The 20,486-nt window shown below is 44.6% G+C and overlaps 1 protein-coding gene across 14 annotated transcripts in view; it reads left to right on the top strand.

Annotated features, from left to right (window-relative positions):
• Positions 1–221: 221 nt before the first annotated feature.
• Positions 222–20,486, top strand: part of ppfibp1b (PPFIA binding protein 1b) — a 161,073-nt gene continuing 140,808 nt past the window's right edge. For 13 of the 14 annotated variants that reach the window (XM_080191385.1, XM_080191384.1, XM_080191387.1 and 10 more), the window contains exon 1: positions 222–296. The gene's annotated coding sequence lies outside the window, so the exon portion shown is untranslated. Of the gene's footprint in view, positions 297–14,671; positions 14,772–20,486 lie in introns of those variants that run through there. The other variant, XM_080191373.1, reaches the window with a different exon arrangement.

Genomic DNA, 20,486 nt, shown 5'->3' with positions numbered 1-20,486 from the left:
CTCTCACTCCCTCCCACACTCTGTCTCTGTCCCTCCCTCCCCCTCTCTCTCTCTCTCTGCCCCCCTCTCTCTCTCCCATTCATTCAGCCAGGCAATGCCAGTCACGTGACTGCCGCCGAGGGCCCCGCCCCTGTACTAGACGGACAGGCGCCCTGCCCAATGTGCATGGAGCTTCTGGGATGGGCGGGGCTCTGGGCGGGCCAATCGGCGGCGAATGCGGGGGCGGGACTGGCCGGACGTCACGTGATGAGGGGTGGCTGGCGGCCGTGGAGCGGCGAGGAGGCGGTGAGGGCCGGGTGAGTGAGAGGGACTGAGGCAGAGGAACCGGAGGGGAGGGAGACTGAGGGATGAGGGAATGAGGGGGAGAGGGAATCATTCAGTGAGGGGCCGGCTGAGGGAAGCGCTGAGTGACGGAGGGAGGGAGAGTGAGGGGCGGCGGCCGGAGTGCTCGCCCTCATCGCAGTGTCCGCGCGTCCTCCGTCTCCCGGGGGCGGCGCTCCGGCCCGGGGGGCGCGCAGGAGCGCGGGACTGTTAATGAAGCGCGCGCCCGAGGCCAGTGGGGAGCGCGCCCCGGGGTGGGGAGGAGGTCACGTTTTCCCCTCACACTGTGTCGTTGTGCACCCCACCGAGCCCACCCCACCCACCCACACGCCCGCCCACTAGTACACCCCGCCTGCCCACTCACTGCTGCACCCCGCCTGCTGGTGCACCCTGTCCACCCACCCACCCACCCACCTGCCTGCCAGTGCACCCCCCCCCCCAACTCACCCAAATGCCAGCTGGTGCACCCCCCCGGCCCGCCCACCCCCCTCCTGCCGGTGCACCCCCGACCCGCCCACCCCCTCCCGCCGGTGCACCCCCCCTGACCCGCCCACCCCCTCCTGCCGGTGCACCCCCGACCCGCCCACCCCCTCCCGCCGGTGCACCCCCCCCCCCGACGCGCCCACCCCCTCCTGCTGGTGCACCCCCCCCGACCCGCCCACCCCCTCCTGCCGGTGCGCACCCCCCCCGACCCGCCCACCCCCTCCTGCCGGTGCGCCCCCCCTCCCGACCCGCCCACCCCCTCCTGCCGGTGCGCCCCCCCTCCCGACCCGCCCACCCCCTCCTGCCGGTGCGCCCCCCCTCCCGACCCGCCCACCCCCTCCTGCCGGTGCGCCCCCCCTCCCGACCCGCCCACCCCCTCCTGCCGGTGCGCCCCCCCTCCCGACCCGCCCACCCCCTCCTGCCGGTGCGCCCCCCCTCCCGACCCGCCCACCCCCTCCTGCCGGTGCGCCCCCCCTCCCGACCCGCCCACCTCCTCCTGCCGGTGCGCCCCCCCTCCCGACCCGCCCACCCCCTCCTGCCAGTGCGCCCCCCCTCCCGACCCGCCCACCCCCTCCTGCCGGTGCCCACCCCCTCCTGCCGGTGCGCCCCCCCTCCCGACCCGCCCACCCCCTCCTGTCGGTGCACCCCCCCTCCTGTCGGTGCACCCCACCCCCCTGCCCCGCCCACCCCCTCCTGCCGGTGCACCCCCCCTGCCCCGCCCACCCCCTCCTGCCGGTGCACCGCCTGCCCCTGCTGTTGCACCATGCCCACTGGTGCACCACCCCCCACCTGCCCCTGCTGGTGCACCCCCACCCACCGACCGGTGCACCCACCCACCGTGCTTTATACCAAATTTTCAAGACTGAACATAATAGAATTTTGTTTGAAGGCATTGAGACATGGGGGGGTAGAGGGGGGACAACAGATTGATACAAATCACTGATGGGTAACCTAGGCTCGTGAGTGGGCTGCATGAATGGCCTTCTTTCGTCTCCATGGACCACAAGATTGAAATCGGGCTTATTCGCTAAGCATGACCCTGTGAATAAAATTGAATATAAATAAATTTAATATAGCTGGTTATTTCATAAGGTGCTGTAGAAGATGCTGAATCATTTGTATATTAATAGAACTATCATCAATGTCGAATGGGGAAAAAGAAAATAAATATTTATGCTTTGAGTGCAGAGGAAGCTCATGGCTCACGGCTAATGTTGTGTGAAATCCACACTTCACTGCCCTTGCTTAAAGTGCGTATTATTTCAGTCATACCGGCAGGAAAAAAATACCCACATAGATGACAATCAGCAGAATGTGGCAACACTGTACATGGGCAGTGGTTACCAAAATGTCTCGTGGGCTGCACTTAGACCCAGTTGGGATGCATGTGCGGCGCAGTGACACAGTACTTAACGCTGCTGCCTCACAGCGCCGGGGACCTAGGTTCGATTTCTGGCTTGGGTCACTGTCTGTGTGGAGTTTGCATGTTCTCCCTGTGTCTGCGCAGGTTTCTTATGGGTGCCCTGGTTTCCTCCCACAATCTGAAAGATGTGCTGGTTAGGGCGCGTTGACCTGCACAGGTGTTGGCGTGTGGCGACTAGGGCAATTTACTTACGTGGCTATTACTTACGTGGTGAAAAACTGCAGCAGGTGACGGTGCAGAGGGACCTCGGGGTACTTGTGCATGAGTCGCAAAAACCCAGCTTGCAGGTGCAGCAGGTGGTCAGGAAGGCAAATGGGATGCTGGCCTTCATAGCGAGGGGGATTGAATATAAAAGTAGGGAGGTCTTGCTGCAGCTGTATAGGGCATTGGTGAGGCCGCAGCTGGAGTACTGTGTGCAGTTTTGGGCGCCGCACCTGCGCAAAGATATTTTGGCCTTGGAGGGAGTGCAGAGGAGGTTTACTAGGCTGATACCGGAGTTGAGGGGGTTGAGCTATGAGGAGAGGCTGAATAAACTAGGCTTGTACTCGTTAGAGTTTAGAAGAATGAGGGGAGATCTCATTGAGACGTATAAGATGATGAATGGGATGGATAGGATAGAGGTGGAGAGACTCTTCCCGCTCAAAAAAGACAGTAGGACTAGGGGGCACAGCCTCAAGATAAAAGGGGGGCGGTTTAGAATGGAGTTGAGGAGGAACTTCTTCACTCAAAGGGTGGTGAATCTCTGGAATTCTCTGCCCGTTGAAGTGGTGGAGGCTGCCTCGCTAAATATTTTTAAGACGCGGGTTGATGGGTTTTTGATAAGAGAGGGGATTAAGGGTTATGGGGAGAGGGCGGGAATGTGGAACTGAGCCACGACAGATCAGCCATGATCTTATTGAATGGCGGGGCAGGCTCAAAGGGCTAGATGGCCTACTGCTCCTATTTCTTATGTTCTTATGTTCAGTTTCACAGTAACTTAATTGCAGTGTTAATGTAAGTCTTACTTGGGACGAATAAATAAACTTACTTTAAACTTTATGTGGCTCCCGGGCCTCAGGTTGCCCATCACTGGTCGCACAGAATCATGAAATGGGTGTGATTAACTCAATGATCTCCTGTTTGTCAGAGAGCTAAATGAGGCAGCAGATTTATTGGGAACTATTCTATGAATAGGAACTACTATATGAAATGAAGTGCTGTACTTAAAAGTGCATCAGGTTAATATTTCATGGGGATTGAAATAGGCCAGAATAGATCTCTATTCACCATCTGGTGAGTCAGAACTGTAGGTACAGAGCTGCTGTCAGGCTGGAAATTGGTGGAGTTGAATATTTTGGGACGCAAGTATTTTAAAAGCCAGTTGCTTCAAATGAATACTGCCTGCATTACTTCTGTTTATGTATCTACCTATAAACCTTCAGAGATAACATCTTTTAGTTACGTCTGTACATTATATTTACTGTGGTATGGCCTTTGAGTTGAAGGGCATCAATAAGAAAAAAGCAAACTTAGTTACATCTGTCACTTTCCCTGTGTGCTATGGAAGCCAGCTGTGTATAGCTATTTACATCAGGCACTGCACGTTATTTTTGGTGCAGGAGCACTGTGGTTATTGATATTAATTGAGCAACCTGGGAGTTGAGATTGCAGCTCGGCGAATAGTGAAATTGAATTCCTTCAATCTGCTCATTTGCATCAGAAGGATGTTGAATTGACACATCAAATGTTCTGACATTTCGTAAACAGCCTGGGCTGCCTGTGAATTAATCCCACTCCTGGTGGTTAATTCATGCTGTCCTCTGAAATGGCGTTCGACCCCCATTTCAGGGCAAAAAAAAAGCCCACCTCATTTTGAGGCCTCTCTTTTTTGTTTTAAACAGTTGAGCGGGTGCATTTTTGTGTTGACACACATGTTTCAAGCAATTCAGGCTGGGGGATACAAGCTGCTGATTTTTATAGTTCTGAGTGTGGGTTTGAATCTGTTTGAGAAACAATTTATCTTACAAATGTCTTGCCCAAAGTGTCAGTCATGGTTCAGTTGGTAATCGCCTTGACTCTGAGTCAAGGATGTGAGTTCCAGTCCCACTCTTAAGAGCACAGGAATCTAAAGGTGACCAGTGCAGTACTGAAGGAGTTTATCCTTTATCCTGTACAATATTTATATCTCAATCAACTCCACAGGGTGGCACAATGGTTAGCACTGCTACCTCACAGCACCTAGGACCTGGGTCCGATTCCCGGCTTGGGCTGCTGACTGTGCGAAGTCTGCACATTCTCCCCACTCTTGCGTGGGTTTCCTCCAGGTTGCTCCAGTTTCCTCCCACAATCCAATTGCTTAGATGCATTGGCCATGCTAAATTCTCCCTCAGTGTACCTGAACAGGCGCTCGAGTGTGGCGACTAGGGATTTTCATAGTAACTTCATTGCAATGTTAATGTAAGCCTACTTGTGACACTAATAAATAAGCTTTAAAAACAAATTATCTGGTCATTGTCTAATTGCTGCTTGTGGGAGCTTCTTGTGTACAAATTGGTTATATTATTTCCTGCATTGGAAGAGGGCGACACTCCTAAGTACTTTACCGGTTAAAGGTGTGCTTTTCTGAAGCTAATAGTATGTTATGAGTTTGTATTCTGATCTTGGAAATGTTGGATAATTTTTGGGATTGTTTCATTCTTATTCCTATTCCAAAAGTAATGTGGGTCCTGGCCAGCTTAAAACAAAATTAAGAAATGGTTGTAAGACCTGACAATATTTTTCAATGTGCAGGCATTGTCTCAAATACAAGGTATTAGTATATCCTTAATGCAATCCATTGGCACAAGAAGTTTCTTGCAGTTTTTTTTTGAATGGGAGAGTGCAAGTCCAGCACAGCAACCACACTCAATTTGAGCAGCGTGTGGATGAGATCTGTGGTTAATGCTAGTTGGCTTGTGTTCATAATTAGCAGAAGGAAGACGACTTTACTTTCGGCAAGTGGAGGCAATGAGCAGGTTGGCAAAACTAATGGTCTCAAGATGAAAAATGAACATTTTCACAACAGCATGTTTGGAATGCTTTGAGATGGCCAATTTTAAAGTGAGGAGTATTGTCTAATCATTTTCTTTCTAGTTCATTCAGAAGGTTTTTCACAGGTCCCAGTGAAAATGGGATTTGAATCAGTAGTTAAACACTGTTACTGTGGTACATATTAACTTGACGAGTCAGATACAGAGAAGGCTCTTACCAATGTAGAACAGTCTTTTCAACTGGTGATGGAGCTGGTGACTAGGTAGAATGTTTTTGCAAACTTCCCATCACTAAAATCATTCCACTTTTTTTAGTTTTCTAGGTGAGAAGGTTTTATTTTGCTAACAGTTGCCAGAGTGAGTGATGCCAAAGGGACAGTTGCACAAACAAGAACTTCCATTTGCATAGTGCCCTTAGTGTAATGGAATATCTCAAAATGCTTTACAGGAACATTATGGAACAAAACTTGACCACAAGCTACATAAGGAGAAATTAGGTTAGAATGGCAGCATTTTGGTCAATAGTTTTAAAGAGCATCTTAAAGGCGAAAGAAAGACAGAGTATATAGGGAGAGAATTCCAGGGCTCTAGGCAGCTGAAGACATGTCCGTCAACTATGGAGCAATTAATATTGGAATTACTCAATAGGTCTGCATATGTGGAATGCAGCAATCTGGAGGGGAGGGGGATTGCTGTAGGGCTGAGGGAAAATTAGAAATTGGGAAAAGGTGAGGCCATGAAGGAATTTGTCTTCCTTAAGTTTCATTGCTTAACCAGGAGTCAACCTGGATCAGTGTGCACAGGCAGGTGGGCGAACGGAATTTGGTGTGAGTTGAGACTTGAGCAACAGAGTTTTGGATGATAGATTGTGCAAGAGTGGGCAGGAGTCTGTTGAAGTAATTAAGTGTGGAGGTAGCAGAACATGAGTAAAGGTTTCAGCAGGGATAAACTGAGGCAGTGTAGAAGTGGGTGATGTTATGGCTGTGGAAATAGTTGGCCTTAATGCTGTGGTAAAATGCTCAACTTGAGACTATACATTAATAAGGTAGTGGATCATCTGGTTCAGTCTCAGACAGTTGCCAGAGAGAGTGATACAAAGAGACAGTGCATATGCACCAAAACAATAACTTCTGCATTCCAATATTTAATTGGAGGAAACTTCTACTCATCTGGTGTGAAATCAGCAATATTCTGATTTATCCTCTGCTGTTCATATTACAGTTGAACTCTCAACTATTTGATTTTGTGAGTGTGCTTTTGCTTATCTGACTACTGATCTGCAAAAGTTTAACTTGTGCTTCCTTACAATACGGCTTATGTTCATTAATGAAAGGAGGCATTAAACCTTAATGATCTGGAAGTGGTTTGGCATTATAAACAAGTTTATAAAGCCACTTGGTCATGTGTTGCCATTAACTTTTAAATATATTCTAAAGATACCGTACCAACCCAACTTCAGAAGCTGAGGATCAGTTAGGTTTCTGTGGAAAAAAGTATGTGAATCACGAGGCAGTTTTGAAAATAGTTGCAGCCATGATGGATTTTCTGGGAAGATAAATGAGAGGATTCAATGTAATTTCATGGCTCAACACAGCCTTCAATCTAAAATGCATGGAGTGCTATTTTTGGCTCTCAGAAGAGCACTGTTTCCTAAGTGTGCTCAAATCCATAACATTCAGTTTACAAATAAAGTAACTGAAAATACTTACAATTTAAGGAAATTGTATATATTTTTTGGATTTAGAAGATTTATTTAGAAGCAAGTTAGCCTCTGGAGGGGATACTGGAATGAAGTATGCTCCGTACAATTTATAATCCAGCATAAAGATAGTGGGTAAAAGAGGGAGGGGGAAAACAAGGGATCTGGTTTCCTTCAGCTGGCCCTGGGTGCCTCCTGGTACTTGGCTGTATAGTTAATAAGGGAATACTGCATATCTTCAATTGTAGCAGCAAAAATTGAGTAAGATGGATGGACAAAGCACAATAAACAGGGGGGATCCATTTTTGTGCTGTCACCAACATGGAAATTGGTGTAAGCCTTGAAAGAATTTAGCAACAACAAAAATAGTAGCCATTAATTTTCACATACTATCATAGTGATACCAGACTGAGGTTATAACTATCAGGAAAGATTGAACAAACTGGGGCTCTTTCTCTCTGGAGGCTTCACATTATGAAATAGTTTGATAGCATACATCCAGAGACATTTCCAGCAATGGGTGAGTCTGGAAACACTAGCATGGAACTTCTGAGGCAAAAGGCCTATTTCTGCATTATAAGTTCCTTGTAATTTACCTTTACATCAGTTTGAGCTCTTGCTCTGAGTCCTTAAAAGACTATTTCCCTTTATAAACATTGGAAGTAATTCATGTTTGAACTGCGCAACATATATGCACTCCAGCATGCTAACTGCAACAATGATAGACTTTCACATCCTGCTCTTGTGACATGGCTCCACATGATGGAAATATTCCCTGCTGCTTTTTATTAATCATACATAAATGACTGAGAAAGTATTTAACATTCATGTTGGAATGTGATGCATTTAATCTTCTGAGAACAGTAAATACCTCAAGAAAATTGTCTATTAATTACATTAATTTTGATATTAAGTGAGCTTGACACAATGATATTCTCTATATCTCTCAGTAGAGAACTCTCAGCTATAATTAGAGAAACCCTAAAGTGCAGAAGGAAGCTCTTCAGCCCATTGAGCTGACACTGATGGCAAGTCCAGCAAGACTCTATCCCCATAACCGCATGCATTTACCCTGTTAATCCCCCTTATACTAAGGGGCAATTTGGCAACATAACCCGCACTTCTTTGGATTGTGGGAGGAAATCGAACACCTGGAGGAAACCCACACAGACATGGGGAGAACGTACAAACTCCACACAAACGATCACCCAAGGTTTGAATTCAACCTGGGCTCCTGGCACTCTGAGGCAGCAGTGCTAAACACTGTGCCACCACGTGCTGCATCGTGTAGAGATCATTTTTCACACTATAGAAAAAAGGATTAACCTCTCATTGTGACCAATTCAAAGATACAAGTTTGCACTTTTTAACCGTAGTGTGATTCCAAATACAAGAACTTCATTGCAGTGTTAATGTAAGCCTACTTGTGACACTAATAAATAAACTTAATATTTTGATCACTGATCAAACATGCCACTTCATGTGCCAAAATTTGACAGCAAAATTGCTTGTGAGATTTTAAAAAGCCTAGTTTATTGTGACAGAGTTAAATACTAATATTGGAAAACTGAAATCTGGTCAGAGAATGTTGGAAATCCTCTGCAGGTCTGACTGGCTGACCATAAGACATAGGAGCAGAATTAGGACATTCAGCCCATCGAGTCTTCAGTCATGGCTGACATTTTTCTCATGCCCATTCTCCTGCCTTTTCCCCATAACCTCTAATCTCCTTATTAATCAAGAACCTATCTATCTCTGTCTTAAAGACACTCAATGACCTGGCCTTCACAGCCTTCTGCGGCACAGATTCACCACTCTCTGGCTGAAGAAATTCCTTCTCCTCTCCGTTTTAAAGGAATTGTCCCTTTAGTCTGAGGTTGTACTGTGTGGTTCTAGTTTTTCTTACTAGTGGAAACATCCTTTCCACATCTACTCTATCCAGGCCTCTCAGTATACTGTAAGTTTCAATAAGATCCCCCCCCTCATCCTTCTAAACTCCAACGAGCACAGACCCAGAGTCTACAACTGTTCTTCATACGACAGGCTCTTCATTCCAAAGGTCTTTCTTGTGAATCTCCTCTGGATCCTTTCCAAGGCCAGCACATCTTTCCTTAGATATGGGGCCCAAAACTGCTCTCAGTACTCCAAATGGGGTCTGACCAGAGCCTTATACAGCCTCAGAAGGACACCCCTGCTGTTGTATTCTAGCTCTCTCAACATAAATGCTAACATTGCATTTGCCTTCCTAACTGCTGACTGACTGAATCTAGAACAAGGCCTCCCAAGTCCCTTTGTGTTTCTGATTTCGTAAACATTTCCCCGTTTGGAAAATAGTCTATCCCTCCATTCTTCCTTCCAAAGTGCATAACTGTACACTTTACCACGTTGTATTCTGTCTGGTTCAACTGTGTAGAGAGGAACAAAGCTAATATTTCTGGCCAGTGGCCTTTTGTCAGAATTCTGTTTTTTCTCTGTCCACAGATGTTGCCACGCCAACTAAGCACTTCGTATTTTTCTGTTTTTATTCTGGATTTCTATTACGTGGTTCTTGATGCAGTAAAGGCATTCTGCATATTTCTCAAATGAGTAATGGGGGATATGAATTCCTGTGCCAGCATGATGCTTGGTATGTAAGCTGTATGTCCCAGCAATTAGCTGATCATAACAAACAGCATGTCCCAGCAATGGACAAGCTACAAACTGTACCCAACCAGCCCATACAAGAAAAGCTCTCAACACCATCCAACATTGATGTGATTCTGCAACTGGACAACATTTGTTAAATAATCCTCAGAATTACGCTGACAACCAATTTAATCTTCGGACAGGCTCACAGAATGGCATATTTACATGTACTGGAAGCTACATGTATTAATACACAGGGCCATGTTCTTTGCAGACAGAACATATACAAATGATGATTGCATGTAGGGTGGCACAGTGGCACAATAGTTAGCACTGCTGCCTCACAGCTCTAGGGACCCTCCTCTCCTGTCTGTGTGGGTTTCACCAGGTGCTCCGGTTTCTTCCCACAGTCTGAAAAACATGCCAGTTGGGTGCATTGGCCAAGCTAAATTGCTCCAGTGGACCCAAACAGGCTCTGGGATGTGGCGACTAGGGGATTTTCATAGTAATTTCATCGCAGTGTTAACGTAAGCCTACTTGTGACTAATAAATAAACTTTAACATTTTTTAACTTTATGTACACACCTTGTGAATGTTTCAGCTTAACAAAGTAACTGACAGCCCTTTACTAACTTGTTCTTCAGGGTAATGAGTTGACCAATCGGGGTCAAACTGTCTAGTTTAAATTTCAAACCTTACCTTTCCCCTTATATACAACATTCCATTTGCCTTCCTAATCTCTTACTGTACCTTGTTTCTCTTGCCTAGAAAACCTCATTCATGCTTTTGCTGCCTCCAGACTTGACTATCCAATGCTTTCCTGAATGGCCTCCCATCTTCCATCCTCTATCAACTTCAATTCACTAAAACTCTGCTGTCCAAGTTGTGTTCCTTTACCACCTTACTGACCTACATTGCCTCCCAGTCTGACAACACCTTGATTTAAAATTTTTCATTCTTGTGCCATGACCCCTTACCGGCACCCCTCCCCATCTCCTGAAACGTCTTTGTAACTTCCAGCCCTAGATTTTCCCTAGATTTTTATACTTCTGCAACACTGAGGAGGCAATGGCCTAGTGGTATCACTGCTAGACTATTAATCCAGAAACTCGGCTAATGTTCCGGGAGACCCGGATTCGAATCCTGCCACGGCAGATGGTGGAATTTGAATTCAATAAAAGATATCTGGAATTAAGAACCTACTGATGACCATGAAACCATTGTCAATTGTTGGAAAAACCCATCTGGTTCGCGACTGTGACTTTAGGGATGGAAATCTGCTGTCCTTGCCCTGTCTGGTCTACATGTGACTCCAGGGCCACAGCAACATTGTTGACTCTTAACTGCACTTTGAAAGGGCCTAGCAAGCTACTCAGTTCGTGGGCAACTAGGGACAGGTAATAAATGCTGGCCAGGCAGTGATGCCCATGTCCCACGAATGAATAATACTGGTATTCTTGCATGTGTTCTGATGAGTGCAAGACAGAAAACTTCAACGTAGCTTTTTTCTTTCAACAATATTCAAGCTCTTATACAACCATTCCTAAGAAAGTTCCTTTACTGCGGGCTGCATGAAATTTGGTCCTAATACTTCCAAACTGAGCTCAGTAATGTTGAAGCAATGTTATCAGAATAAGAGCACATCCTGTTAAGTAATGGACGTAGAGTGGGAAATGCTGAAATCAATGAAGTTGCTGACAAGTAGCTTCTGATATTCTAAACGCTGCTCTGAAACCCCTGAGTGTGAATATATGCTCGCAGTATGATCTTTGACCCAGGAAACCTGCCTGTTCTTCATGAAGGACACTGTGGTCTTATGGTTTGTCTGAAGAGCACTGTGCCGAAGACTTTGTCGAGTAGACAGCAGTGTTATGTCCCTCCAGATGCTCTGGCTTCCAAGGATCCCTCTCTTTGCCAACTTGATGATTAGTCTCCACCTCCAGTCACCTAGGGCCTCTTCCACAGCGCAGAGATATGGAACAGATCTGTGAGCTTTGTTGTGGTGATGTTCGTGCCATGTTTCAGTAGCTCCGCTGGTATCTTGTTGGTTCCTTAGGCTCTTTGATCTGGCAGATTCTCCCAGCTTATCATCACGCAAACCAGCCTCCCATCCATTGACTTTGTCTACACTCTTTGAAAAGCAGCCAGCATAATTCAGGAGCTCACGCACCCCAGATGTTCTCTCTTCATCAGGAAAGAGATACAAGAGTCTGAAAACACATATACCAACCAACTCAAGAACAGCTTCTCCCCTGCTGCCATTAGATTTCTTAATGCACCTTCATATATTAAGTTGATCTTTCCCTACACCCTAGCTTTGACTGTAATACTATATACTGCACCCTTTCCTTCTCCCCTATGTTCTCTATGAACTATGCTTTGTTTTTTTTCAATGTATCCCAAAACTAGTCACAATAATAAATCAAATCAAAAAGCTGCTGAATTGCTTTGCTGTCATCCAACATGATCATGGAGTGTGGGCTGGGCTGATTGAGGAATTCCCCAAAACTGTTCTATCCATCTTTCCTCATGCACCTCATTCGTCAATAGCCTCCTGTTGTCTTTGGTACAGTGGTGTTGCTTCTTGTACCTGTCAGGTCCCGTACAGTGCTGTACGGGGTCATGAAGTTGTTCTGACTTGCTGCTGCTTCTGCCTCACTGCCTTTTAAATTTGGTTTTACTATTAAAATAAGGCAATTTGTCACTTTGCTTGGGAAACTATTACACCTACAAGAAAGCTTGTAATTATTTGGTGGCTATCACAACATTAGGATGTCCCAAAGCAATTTATAGCCAGTAAAACACTTTTGAAACGTGGGGACGTGACGGCCAAGCCCACACGTGTGATAGAATTTTTCCTGCTGCTCCTATGATTTCTTACACCTACCTGCCGGTTGCATTGTGACTTTAAAAAAAGTATAAAAATGTTGGCTGTAGAGCCAAGAAAGTATGAAGAAAGGACTTGTAGCTCCGTCAAGTAGTCCCAGGCTGTTTCTTTTGGCAGCCTTCTATCTTAAGTGATTGTTTGCTCCTTGGTGGGCAGCTCTGTTAAACATGGCCAGGTGTGGCTCAGGAGCCCCAGTCTGCCTGCTACAGATGAAGGCAGTGGGCTGAGGAGGTGGTCCCAGGCTAGAAACCTAAACTTGTAAATCTCTCTGAGTCTTCAGTTGGTTGCTGCATCTTGGATAGATAACTAACTGAAATTGAGAACTTGGCATGTGAAAATTTGTGTACACTCAGTGGGGGCAAAATTGTTCACGTGTGTGTGAGAGATAACTCCTCAGATCCCAGTGTCCCTTCACCAGATTTCCTTTATTTACAAACTTTATCTCCACTCTTAAGAGTGCTTCAGATACACAGTCAGAATCCAGAGTGCCAGTAGCCCTGACATTCCTCAATATATACACGGGTGCTCTGATTGAGCAGGTAATCATTGCCTCAATCGGGGAGCTTGTATTTGAAGAGGCCAACCTCATGGCCTCATTGGGTCATTACAGTGGGTTTGCGATTTACCAAACAAAGGCAAAGTGTGTAAGTAATGTTATCATGCTGTCTCTGGCTTGTTGAACTTTTGGTAATTAGTGGTTTTATTTCAGGTCATTTATTGTCAGTAGCAAAGTTTTTTTTAAAAGAATAATTCTTTTTGCTCAACGTTCAAGAATGATGAGACAACCAGCATTTACATTTTATTTAAAATGTGTTAATTCATCAGTGTACTAGGCTGTCACAAGATGTGCTTTATGGAGCCAAATGTATTGAAGAAATACACTGATGACCTGAAACATTTCATGCAGATCTGATTTTTGAGAGGCAGTGTTCAGATTTACTTTAGCCCTTCTGTGATTCTCACAAGGGGACTTTCCCCTCGTGAGTTATAAAACAGATTTTTTTTCTTGGAAACACTGAACTGTATTGTGTGGTCATGAAAAGCTGCATTTTTTTCTGAATTAGCAGCCCACTCGAGGTCAAGCATTTGACATATCCATCATATTTTCCCATTATAACACAACACTTTGTTCTACAGCTTTTTAAGCTTCTGTTTTCAATTAGACCATGAACTGAAAAATTCATTCAATTAATATTGCTGTTTTGTTGCTCTCTCCTAACTTGGCATGCATCCTCTTTGTAGCCCCAATCTCCATATTTAAAAACATTATTCTGAAAAATGTCATTGTTGTGATTTTGATAGCCAGATATAAATGATGTGCGTGTCTTTAGAAGTGCTGTAGAATTTTTAGGGTACAAAATATCATATATATGTTTTGAAGAGTTTAGGTCTGAGTGAAAATGTATTGAAAGATGGGGATATAAATGGATGAGGTGGCCAGAGTTGGTATTCTATGGCTGGCAGGGATTGCCAGAATGTTGGCGTAGAAACTCATTCTTTGATGTAGAATCATAGAATCCCTACACTGCCAAACGAGGCTATTCGGCTATAGAACCTGCACCGACAACAGTCTCACCCAGGCCCTATCCCCTTAACCCCATTCATTTGCCATGCCATTTCTTTGACACTAGGGTCAATTTAGCAGGATCAATCAACCTAACCCGCACATCTTTGGACTGTGGGAGGAGATGGGAGCACCCAGAGGAAACCCATGCAGACACGGGGAGAATGTGCAAACTCCACATAGCCAGTCACTTGAGGCTGGAATTGAACCTGAGTCCCTGGTGCTGTGAGGCAGCAGTGCTAACCACTGTGCTATCGTGCTGCCCCAAATCGAAGTGGAGAACATGGGCATCGATCTCACTACCTCTCATATGCAAAGTGAGCACTCTGCCATTTGAGCTAATTCCTCCTTCATTACCAGGTGAAAGAAAGTGTCCTCACTTCTCTGCCCTTTCCTGTTACCAGAGTGCTGAGACTTGAACAAGGGGTTGAACCCACCTATCACTATGCAGTGTAAATCTTCACACAATTTTAATTTGGTGGAAGGCAGCATGTTTTATATGCTTAAGTCATGAACTCTATCTTGCTGTGTTAAATTGCTTCCTTAGCGGACAGTGCATTTCAGTGACATGCATCTGCTCTGAAGTTTTAGGATCTCAAAGTTTGAAAGCAGGGAGTTACTGCCAAAACACTGATTTTTTTTTTGCACATTTTTAATTGAAGCCAGTACAGCTGACATCTGCTGATGAGGGTTGCAGGCTGAATTACAAGGGTGAGCCTTTTTTTCCAGAAGAACTTTGCTGAAGTTACTTGTGGTAAAACGTAAGTGTTTTACAGTTTTCCAAATTGATTCTTTTCAGTTACCATCTCTCTGTTGTATCTAGCGTGCATTTATTAAGCTGGAAACAGCTTGAGTTTTCTTTTGTAATTAAAAGCAAAAAATGCTGGGAGTACTCAGTTCAGGCAACATCTGTGGAGGGAAAAGCAGTTAAGGTTTCAAGTTGGTGACTTTTCACCAGGTTCAGTTTCACCAGTTCTGAAAGATTAACTCAGTTTCTCTCTCTGTGGATGCTGCCAGACCTGCTGAGTACTTCCAGCATTTTCTATTTTTATTTCAGATCTTTTGTGTTGTCTGGAAATGGGGCATTTTAACCAGTTTGTACCAATGGTGCTCTTGTGCAATCATTATACTGAAATAAACTTTGTCTTTGACAATACTTTTGGTACCAAACATCAACAAAACACGTTGATTAAATGAAACTTCAAACAAAAACTATTCTCACACATTTTTCTGAGAACCAGATACTACCCCTGTGAGGTTGAACTGGCCAGGCTGGCTCCACCAGGTACGAACCTTGATCTTCGGTCTTTGCTGTGTTCCAAACTCAGGGTCTTCCACATGGTGAAAGTTGTTCTTGCGTCTTCGTCGATCTTTGTTGGATCCTTGCTACATCTCTGCTGCAGGCGTCAAACCTTCCCTGGGGTGGCCTCCAGCTGTTCTTATCCCCCTCACATGCTTCTGGAAGGTTCTCTAGCTTCCTGCCAGTGAGGTTTACTGGATGGGGGGAGGAGTCGCAGCACCCAATGGGACAGCGGATTCCATATGTGACACATCTGGCCAATGTGATGTCCAGAACACCCCAAGTGAAATTGAAGTCATTGGGGAATCGGGGAGAGGAGAGACGTACCTAACGTAAATGAAAATGGTTGCGCTTGTTGGAAGTCGGTCATCCCAAACAGGGTATTGCTGCAGTTGTTTCTTGGGGTAGCATCCTAGGCCCTACCACCTTCAGCTGTTTAATCAATGTCATTCCTTCCAACGTAAGGTTAGATGTGGGGAATGTGCGCTGATGATTGAGGAGTGTCCTGTACTATTCCTGACTCGGATACTGAAGCAGTTGTGCTCACATCAGCAAGATCTGGACAACATTCCGGTTGGATGAGGAAGCAGCAAATGAAATTCATGCTCCTCAAGTGGACAAAGATCATACCAAAGAGATGTTTCTATCTTTACCACCACAGCTTCAAGTCAAGATTCTTTTATTTTCCCTGCCACTGATGCGAAGTTACCACACTCCAGCACTACTGCCCTTCCTGTGTGATGTCTCTGTTATCAGTTCAATAACGTACCTGGACTAGAGATTTTAAGAGGTCTCAATGTTTGATTAGTTTATCAATTATCTGTTAATGTTTTGGTGGACATTAATACTTGCAACAAAGTTCAAGTTTGCTGATGACACCACCGTAGTGGGTCAGATCTCAAACAATGACAAGACAGAGTACAGCAATGCGATAGAGAATCTGGTGAATGGGTGCGACGACAATAATCTCTCCCTCAATGTCAACATGACAAACGAGATTGTCATTGACTTCAGGAAGTGTAATGGAGAACATGCCCCTGTCTACATAAATGGGGACAAAATAGAAGTGGTCAAGAGCTTCAAGTTTTCAGGAGTCCAGGTCATCAACAACCTGCCTCTACTTTCTCAGAAGACTAAAATTTGGCATGTCAGCTACGATTTTCACCGACTTTTACAGATGCATCATAGAAGGCATTCTTTCTGGTTGTATCACAGCGTGGTATGGTTCTTGCTCTGTCCAAGACCGCAAGGAACTACAAAAGGTCATGAATGTAGCCCAATCCATCACGCAAACCAGCCTCCCATCCATTGACTCTATCTACACTTCCCGCTGCCTTGGAAAAGCAGACAGCACAATTAAGCACCCCATGCACCCTCGACGTACTCTCTTCCACCTTTCATCAGGAAAAAGATACAAAAGTTGAGGTCACATACCAACCGACTCAGAAACAGCTTCTTCCCTACTGCCATCAGACTTTTGAATGGACCTAGCTCGCACTCTGATCTTTCTCTACACCCTAGCTATGACTGTAATACTACATTCTGCACTCTCTCCCTTCCTCCTTTATGTTTTGTCTGTATAGCATGCAAGAAACAATAAGTTTCCCTGTATACTAATACAATAAATCAAATCAAAATCAAAAGCTTCTGCATCGTAGCTGATCCATAGATCCAAGCACATCCAAATTTATTACAACTGAGAGTCCTAGCATCAGAGGCAAGTTTGAGAGCATGAAAGCTCACATCTTCCAATAATTGTATATCTGACGATATTAAATTTTGAATAAAGTGTGGATGCAATCTCTGTGGTGACTTGTCTAGCAATGACTGTTGTTGCCCTGGATGTCTTGTGATAGTGTTGTATAGATTTGAAATATACATCATGTAGTAGTTTTAGTACTGTAGATAAAAATGTGACTTCAAGGCTTTTCTTTTGTGATTTAATCTTTACTGAGGGCTATTGAGTCACAACAACGCATTAAGTTTTTGTATAGCCTCCAGCTGAGTAAAGATCACAAAGATAATTTCTGGATATAATGAGCACTGCAGTAAAACAGTATTTGTTTCTTGCCATTCAAGTATCAGATTTGAATTTGATAGAAATGTGTCCCTGATCTGAAATTTGATTATTTGTGTGACTGATTTTTTTTTAAACATGATTAATGGAATTGTTGATGATTTGTGAAAGTACGTGGGATTAGGTTTTGTCTCACTTGCCAAGACCCACTAGACTGGAAGAACTTGTTAGGAGTTGCAGACAGTATAGAACAAATCTATGCCAGTGGATTATCAGATGATTAGTATCTTCGCCGGTTACTCTTGAGAGTTTTGCTTCAATAGAGTAATTGGGCAGAATGCCCCAGCTGCGTTGGTCTAAAAGCTGGAAATTCCCAACTGACTGTCAATGGTGTTTCACATTCTCAACAACCCGCCTGCTAAAATTCCAGTGGTGGGTGGGATGGGAGAATTCCAGCCATTATGTTTGCTGGTTGTTTGCTGAAGAGAGATAATTTCCTTGGAATACTTCCTTTGAACTAGAATAGAGCCAAGACAGCTGAAGGGTGGATGCAATGATGGAGCGAAGCAAAGCGGAATTCACAAGAACTTGGGGGTCATCAGATGACTGGCCTATGAGCTGTGACATGGGAACAGGAATAGACCATTTAGTTCCCTTGAGCCTATTCTGCCGCTCCATGGAATCATGGCTGATCTGTGATCTAATATCTTTAACAAAGATCTATTCCTCTCAGATTTAAAATTTAACAGTTGGTCTTGCAAATACTGCCGTTTGGGAATTCCAGTGTTTTGTTGTCTGCCTGTATGTGGGAGTGTTACGCAGCTTCACTTCTGGGAGAACTGGCTTTAACGTTTGGAATGTGAGCAATCTCGGGCTATCAGTAGAAATAGTCTCTATTGGTTCACCACGTGCTTTGGAAACTTTGATTAAATCGCCCAGAACCATTTAAATTTCAGAGGAATACAACCCCCGTTTGTAACCTTGTAATTTTTAACTCTTGCTGTCTAATAGCTCTCGTAAATCTATAATGCAATCTCTCTGGGGCCAGCTTATGCTTACAAAGGTGTGGTGTCCAAATTTGAAAACTTCATTCCGGGGGAAGTGTATAGCTGCAGCATAACATCTATCCCCTTGTGGGTTTTTGAATTTTTTGATTCTGTTCTGAACCTGTCCATGACATTTTAATGACCTATGTACCTGGACGCTCACTATTTCTGGTGTTTTACCATTCAGAAACAACTCTTTTATCCATGGCGGAAGACCTTCCTTTTACCTACCCTGAAGCCAATTTGTCATAGCTTTTCCCATTCACTTAGTGTACTAAGTATCTCTTTGTAATTTTAGGCTTCTATCTTCACTGGTTGCAATACCAACCACCTTTGCAACAGAAAGCTGGGCAGTGACTTTGCCCAAACTGTTAATAAATACAAAGAATAGCTGAAGCCCCAGCATTGATTCCTGTGACTTGCACATAAGTGACATCCTGCCACTGGGAATACCTGCTTGTTATCTGTACTGTCTCCTGTCACTCAGCCAATTTCCTGACCAGATCAATAATTTGCCTTTCTTTCCATGAGCTTCAACATTGCCCAAAAGTTTCTTATGAAGAATCTTATTGAATTCATGCGTGGCATACAGTTCTAGGGACCCGGGTTTGATTCGTGGCTTGGGTCACTGTCTGTGTGTCGAATCTGCACATTCTCCCTGTATCTGCGTGGGTTTCCTCCAGGTGCTCTGGTTTCTCCCCACACACCAAAGATGTGCAGCTTAGGTGGATTGGCCATGTTAAATTGCCCCTTAGTGTTAGGGCACTAGCTGGGATAAATGAATAGGGCCTGGGTGGAATTGTGGTTGGTGCAGACTCAAAGAGCTGAATGACCTTCTGCATTGTAGGATTCTATGAATGCCTTCTGGAAATCCATTTAAATAACATCCATAGGCAAGTCTAGCAGAACCTATCCATCACAAATCCATGCTCTTTCTCTGTCTTGTGAGCTGACGCTGGATTTGACACACAGTTACCAAAAAAAGCGTGAGTTTGATGCATGCGCAGAGATGAGAAATAAGCATTTGAGGCCTGACACGCATAGAAACAAGTTGAAAGCCCCAGAAATTTAGGGCAATACACCTGACCTGGGATGTGGGACAAAAGCCCAGAATGTGGGATAATTCTGGAAAATCCAGGATGTTGCTCACCTTGATAGAGAGAACAAGTTAACGTTTCTGGTCAAAGGTGGTGTTTTAATAACTTTTTTTTAAAAAAATGAGAGGAGGAATGGAGGAAAAGAACAAAAGGGAAAATCTGAGATGGGAGAAATCAGCATGATGAGACTGGATGATGCAAGGCCAGTGAGTGATAATAGGATAAGTAATGAAACAAAAGAATAGTCTAGACTTGAGGATTTGTAATTGGCAAAATGAACAGCTGCTGTTCAAAAGCCAAAGCAAGAAAAATTACTTTTTTAATTTGTAAAAGGTGTTTTATAATTTCAAAATTACTAGGGAGAGGAAGCAAGAAAGATCTTAATCATCTGGCTAGTAATGGAGAAGGTTGAGGATAGTGCAGCTGATGTGTATATGGACTTGCAAAAGGCATTTGACAAGAGTACCGCGCAGTCGACCTGTTAATAAAATCCAAGCCATTGGGATTAAAGGGACAGTAGCTAAGGGACAAAAAATAACGGTGGTGGTAAATGGTTTTTTTTTGGATTTGAAGGAAGTATACGGTGGTCCCTGCAGTCAGTATTAGGAATATTGGTTTTCTGATGTACATTTACGACTTGGATACCTTGGACCAGGTCATTCTTTCTAATCTTGTGGATGAGGCAAAACTTGGAAATGTGATGATAGGAGGATGGTTCAGTAGACTGGTGGAATTGGCAGATGGAATTTAAAGCAGAGAAGTCTGGAGTGTTATGTTTTAGTAGAAAGAGCAGGGAAGAAGGAATTCATTGAGTAGGCCTTTTAAAGATCTGGTACTGACATGATGGGCTGAATGGCCTCCCGTGTCATGCTATGATCCGTCCAGTTATTACAGCAAATGGGATTGTAATAGTGAGCAAGAGTACAGAGTTCTCAGGTGCCTTGTCCAATGTCCCACTTTCATCCACCACGACTAAAGGCATTAACTGGTCATTCCTCCCAATTGTGGATTATGTG

The sequence above is a fragment of the Carcharhinus amblyrhynchos genome, chromosome 6 (assembly GCF_965287045.1).
Source record: "Carcharhinus amblyrhynchos chromosome 6, sCarAmb.v2.hapA, whole genome shotgun sequence".
Classification (NCBI taxonomy): domain Eukaryota; kingdom Metazoa; phylum Chordata; class Chondrichthyes; order Carcharhiniformes; family Carcharhinidae; genus Carcharhinus; species Carcharhinus amblyrhynchos.
Note: the sequence above shows the minus strand (reverse complement) of the source record. Positions and strands in the feature narration are given on the sequence as shown.